This window comes from Peromyscus leucopus, chromosome 3 (genome assembly GCF_004664715.2).
Source record: "Peromyscus leucopus breed LL Stock chromosome 3, UCI_PerLeu_2.1, whole genome shotgun sequence".
Lineage (NCBI taxonomy): Eukaryota > Metazoa > Chordata > Mammalia > Rodentia > Cricetidae > Peromyscus > Peromyscus leucopus.
Genome location: NC_051065.1, coordinates 85,947,144 through 85,953,678, shown reverse-complemented (window position 1 = coordinate 85,953,678; position 6,535 = coordinate 85,947,144). Strand labels below are relative to the sequence as shown.

Below are 6,535 nucleotides of genomic sequence, written 5' to 3'. Positions count from 1 at the left end.
GAGAGGGAGTTCAAGGAATAGGAGACCATGGTAAATGAGGACCGCATGAGAATGGGAGGAAGCAGAGAGCTAGGGAGGCCCAAGGAGATCTACAACGATACCCCCGCAAAAGACTGCTGGCAATGGTCGAGAGACTGCAGGAATTGACCTACTCTGGTGATGAGATGGCCAGACACCCTGATAGTTGTGCCATAAACCCCATCCAAAGACTGAGGAATCTGGATGCAGACATCCATGGCTGAGCCGCTGGTCGAGCACTGGGAGTCTAATTAGTGAGAAAGAAGAGGCTTTATATGAGCGAGAATTGTTGAAGCCAAAGTTGGATAAAGCACAGGGACAAATAACCAAATGAATGGAAGCACAGGATCTATGAACCAAAGGCTGAGGGGCCCCCAACTGGATCAGGCCCCCTGAATGCATGAGACAGTCATTTGGCTTGATCTGTTTGGGAGGCAGCTGTGCATTGGTGCCGGGTCCTGGGCTTGTTGCATGAGTTGGCTGTTTGAATCCTGGGACTTATGCAGGGACACTTGGCTCGGTCTGGGAGGCGGGGAATGGACCTGCCTGGACTGAGTCTACCTGGTTGACCCCGGTCCTGGGGGGAGACCTAGATCTGGAGGAGGTGGGAATGGGGGGTGGACTGGGGGAGGTGGAAGGGGGCGAGAGGGGAAAACAGGGGAATCTGTGGCTATTATGTTGAACTGAATGGTGTTGTAAAATAAATTTTAAAAAAATGAAAAAAAATTAAGCCCAGGACTTTGAAGAAGAGGAGGGTTGAAATTTGGGCGGGTTTTCTGGGAGAAATAGATAGAAATATTGTAATCAAAGTACAGTCTAACAAATAAATAGTGAAAAAAAGAGAGAGAAGATGCATAACCTCAATAACATCTGCACCTACCTAAGAAAGGATCTGTAAGCATTTCTGCACTTTCTAGTTCTGTATCTTATCTGACAAGCTCTGATACAGCAGAAAACATAACAAGATAATTCTATTTAATATGACAGAAATAAAAATAAGGTGCAACCCATAGACTAGTGGTGTTCTTTGTTCTCCAAAGAGAACATTCCCACAGATAAACCTGTATTGTGTCTCTGATCTGAGATGCACAAAGCTCACAGGCCTGTATTGAGTCACTTGACCAGTCCTGTGGCTTTGCCTAGACTGCTGATTTGCATGTGTCCAGAGCACAGCCCACTACCCTGAGGACTTCTTCATAGTCAGGTCACACCATGTGCTAGAGTCAGCCTCAGAGAGGTCACAGCACTGACATGAGGGTCCCCACTCAGCTCCTGGGGTTGCTGATGCTCTGGCTTACAGGTAAGGATATCAGCATTGGAAATTTATTCAGCTGACTATGGTCAGTGCTGCAAGGTCTCCAGGAAAGTCTTGTTTTAACAGTACTAATTGTGTGGAAACTTGTTTTCGATTTTCTAATCTCAGGTGCCAGATGTGACATCCAGATGACACAGTCTCCAGCCTCCCTGTCTGTGTCCCTGGGAGAAAGTGTCACCATCACATGCCTGGCAAGTCAGAGCATTAGTAGTTGGTTAGCATGGCATCAGCAGAAACCTGGGAATCCTCCTAAGCTCCTGATCTATCAAGCAAAAAACTTGGCAAATGGAGTCCCATCAAGGTTCAGTGGCACTGGATCTGGCACACAGTTTTCTCTCAAGATCAGCAGCCTGCAGCCTGAAGATGTGGCAGATTATTACTGTCAACAGTATGACAGTACCCCTCCCACAGTGATTCAAGTCATGACAAAAACCACCCAGGGAAGCAGAAGTGAGAAGTGCTTAGGCTGCCCCCAAAAGATCCTTCTGGTATCTGCAGCTGCTATGAGTGTTTCTGTTTTCTCTCTGCCAAGATTTAAAGTCAATGTTATAGTTTTTTTTTTTTTCTTTTTTGGTTTTTTGAGACAGGGTTTTTCTATGTAGATTTGCGCCTTTCCTGGAGCTCACTTGGTAGCCCAGGCTGGCCTCGAACTCACAGAGATCCACTTGCCTCTGCCTCCCGAGTGCTGGGATTAAAGGCGTGTGCCACCACCTCCCGGCCAATGTTATAGTATTTTATATAGACCAGATAAACTTTTCTTTCCTGGTACTCTGTCCTTTCCCCCGACTTAGCATTAAAATCATGGAAATGGTTTTCGTAACTCGCATGAAATATTAACTTTCCTGTGTTGCAGGTTTGGCAACAACAGACATTTATGCAGCAGAGATATAAACACAAAACCCCGTCACACACAGCAGGTGCAACAACGTATAGCAAGAATTAGTTATTAAAAAATCATTATCCAATTGAAATTATAAAATCAGTATCTTAGTATAACATTAAAATCCTGTGGGTACATACTCCAAACAAAGCAATAAGATCATTACAACCCACGGCTTCATAGAATCCTCTACTATGTTCAGAGTACTAGTTAAGTGCACTCTTTTGTCTTCCAGAGGACTCCGGTTGTTTTCCAGGACTTACATGACTGATATCAACTGTCTATAACTCCATTTCCAGTATAGCTGAGCTTATTTTCTGGAATCTGAGGTCATTGCACTCATATGGCACATAAATACATATGCAGGCAAAACATGAATACACATAAAATAAATTAAGTAATTAATAAATATTTAAAAATCCTAAGGAACTAGTATTCTGACAAACTGATACTGGGAGCAGATTAATTTTAGAATTTAGAGTCCATTTTTCCTGATCATAGGGTCCTAAGATATCTTGTCAACTGTCATATGTGCATAGAAAAGAGGAAGCTTTCCACAAAATAAGTGTTTATTCATTTCACTCCTTATTAGGAGGGCAAGTGTCTTAGTTATTTTAAATTTTGTGACAAAACACTACAACCAATGCAATTAATGAAAGAAAGCATTTAATTTGGGGGCTTACCATTCTGAAGGTGGACCCATGACCGACATGGTTGGAAGCAGCCAGCCAGCTGCAGGAATACAGAAATGGCCCTGGAGCAGTAGCTAAGGGCTTATGTCTATTTTAAGTAGGAGGCATCGAGAGGAAGAGAGCTAACTGAGAAAGAAACATCATCAGGCTGAGTGATCAACATCACCAAATAAATTCCAATTTATGACTTCACATCAGCCTCTAGCATGGCAAATTTCACACAGAGGGATAGAATTACATAGGGGTGGTCAAACAATTCAGCCAATTACTGACTTTGTGCAGCAAAGAGTGTCATTAAAATAACACTTTACAGAAGCCATTGTGTTTATTATTTTATACATATGTATGATCTACAATGCATGTGATTGCAATCAGATACATCATGGGAAAAGGATATGTGCATTCAACAAATCATATCAATCAAAACAGAAAATAATACACATTGGATCTCCTCAGTAACCAGCACTTCCTCCTTGTGGATGATGAACAGAAGTTCCTAGAATTATCTATGGAGGAAATTTCATGCAGGGACTTCTGGTCTACTGCATTGTATCTGTCATGCAGTTCACTTTAATTCTGAATAAAATAATTAATGCATTGCTACAACATGGATCATAGAGAGGCATTCTACTATTAGAAGAAAATAGAACTATATCCTCATTTTTCAACAATCAATCCATTCATTAACTTCCCAAAAGACTCCTGTATAGTTAATAAAAATGGTCAATTTCAATCTGCTCTGTCATGCTACCAAGTTTCTCTCTTTATTTATCTAAAACGTGTGAAGGTACCTCAAAGAATGTACATGCAAGATATAAATATGCCCTCAAGCATCAAGATTCTTATAATTCCATGACAGTAATCACAGTTGGAATTTTATTGCTAATACATAGGAACCATTACTAAGGTACCTGAGTTGGTCTCCTGACAGCATAGGTGGAGGCCTGTACCTTCAAGGCAGGGAGGTCTGAGTGCAGAATAGCACCAGAGAATCCAATGTTTCAAGTAGAAATGTTCAAGGTACTAAGAGTTTGCTAGTAATTTCATTAAGTATTACTCAGACTCCCATTGCATGTTTTGAAATGATCACTATGTGTGTGTGTGTATGTGTGTGAATATGTATGTGTATATATATATATATATATACATATATATATACATATATATATATATATTGTTTTGCTTTCATGTATATATCACACATCATGTTCATCTAGATGCTTCAGTTATAAAACCTTCTCTCTTAAAGAACCACAAGAAATATTATTATATATGCTCATTGTGGCTGAAGTTTAGCTATGAAAATTTAGGGAAACATCAGTCTCCTGTTGACCTCCCACCAAAACTTCCCAGTGATTTTAAAATCCTGGCTACATAGGAGAGATGTTCTCAGCAGGTAGGAAGATCTGGAGCATTCAGCCTTACTCTTCTTGCCTAAGGGGTTTATGCTATAAGTTGAATCACTGTGGGAGGATATCATAGCTTTTTTGACAGTAATAACTTGCAACATCTTCACACACCAGGCTGGGTCATCTGGATGTCACATCTAGCTCCTTAGTTTGGAAAATTAAGAGTGAATATGCAAACAATTATCCTTATCCTTCCCTTGGCCCAAGACTCCATGGCACAGTATCAGTCTTAGGATCCAGGGAGAACAGAGGCTGGAGTGTCAGAAAGAATTGTAACATCAGGGTCAATGAGTCAAATTTAGGATGTGAATGTTGAGGCTCCAGAGATGTTTTAAGGGAGACTTTACCCATTAAATCATCCAGACTCTGTAGCTCTCACTTCTCTGTGGCCACATCACCTTATTGTTCTCCAAGCTCACATGTCCTTCATGTCTACATTAAATCTATTAGTCAACATGTTTGGGATTTTATCCTGGGGCAACTGTTTAATCAGCCTCCTTCAGATCAGAGCTAGAACTACAATACACCACTGACGTAGTAACCCAGTAAAGTCAAGCTTTCTATATGTTCACTCTATTCTCCCTCTCCCTTCCTACTTCATCTGTTTCCCCTTTCAACACTCTCCTTCCTCCTGTTAATTTAGTCTCCCTAACCCACATTAAAATCTCTTCACTTCTGAGAGAATGCACAACAAGTGTGTGTGCTCAGAGCATTCCTGTAGGAGGATAGTTATATAGTTTTACATGAAGACAGTCTTGGTCCTCATCGCTATGCAGGATAAGGACCCAGACAGAGATGATTGTGAATAATTTGGTGAGTTGCATTGTCTACAAAGATTCTTCACAGCCTTTAAAACCTCTTAGTCTACCTTAACAATGTGTTTTGAGAATTTCATACATCCATATACTATGTTTTGACCAAAGTATAGAATGTACATTTATGAAAATTAATAATGAATCCCCCATTATTTTGTAAAATTTTAAAATATCTCTGGATCCTGTCAAAGTCCTACATTTCTTAGCTTCACGGTAGAAACACTTGCAACATAACTCAAGGAGAAACCATCTCTATCCCTGTTTTAAGAAGTTTCTCTCACTTATGAGAGGTTAGTGAGAGATCAATGAAGGAAATAAATTGTCTACAGCATGAAAATGACTCTACTTTGAAAAAAATTGCAGAGCTAAGTGACAATGTTTTAAAAAATGTTTTGAAATCTTCTCATGAGAATGGCTTTTCTGGACATATCATAGCTCAATGTTGGAAGAAATTCCTAAATGATGTATAAGGCAATCACTTGGACTAAAGTATAAAACCCATTAAACCAAATAAGTCTTATTATATGTCTTATTAAAATGTAGAGCATCAGTAGTTCATGTAAACTATTATAAACTATATTATTATAAACTACTATTTCATTTTTATAGCAATCTGACTCAGAAGCAGATGAGTGGTGTTTTGGCATATTTGATCAACAAGAATTTCATCTATTAATGGAAACTAGTGTTATATCAGTATTTAGCAATTTTTAATTATTCTGTTAATTAGTATTACAGAAGTATTTCAGGTAAATTTCCTTTTAGTGTTTACTATATGACTAAAGTATAGGGGTTTTTTTCTGTTGATTTTTACTAACATCCTAAACTTACTAATACTTCAAAGAACACATTTACATATTATGAATCTATCCCTTGTCTGCAATATCTGAAAATTCAGTAATAACTATCACACTATATTTTCTGTTGTCAACATTAATGACAGACTCAGATTTCCAGGCAGGTCGGGCACATCATAGTTTGACAGCCCAGGCATTCTTGGTAGAAAGCTCTGTAGAAAACAGCTGAGAGGACTACTTAGTATCTACTTTAGTAACTTCAAGAAAACCCAAGCCAGTTAACAGCTAGTACAAATAGCCTACCTTCCTATATTAAAATAATTGTTTCTTTGAATATTTAGGGTTGCTTCTGATTTCCTTTATGAATACCAATTGACACCTACATACATCAGGTATATTGACTTCTGTTATTAAGTATTTATGAGAAGCATTGTCATACCTCAAAATTTGTGGTGACATGGTAGAGAGTGAGAAGCACAGCAACCTCCTTGTGCCATTCACAAAAGACTTCAAGTTACCCTCAGAGCCTAGTTGAATCTGAGAAATGCTGTCAGTAGGTAAAAGAACAAACAAGAATATTTCGGGGAGTTTACACTCTCACTTCTGCTT

At 39.2% G+C, this 6,535-nt stretch overlaps 1 pseudogene; it reads left to right on the top strand.

Moving 5' to 3' along the window:
- Nucleotides 1-1,226: 1,226 nt before the first annotated feature.
- LOC114688212 lies at nt 1,227-1,798 on the top strand (annotated as a pseudogene).
- Nucleotides 1,799-6,535: the final 4,737 nt, after the last annotated feature.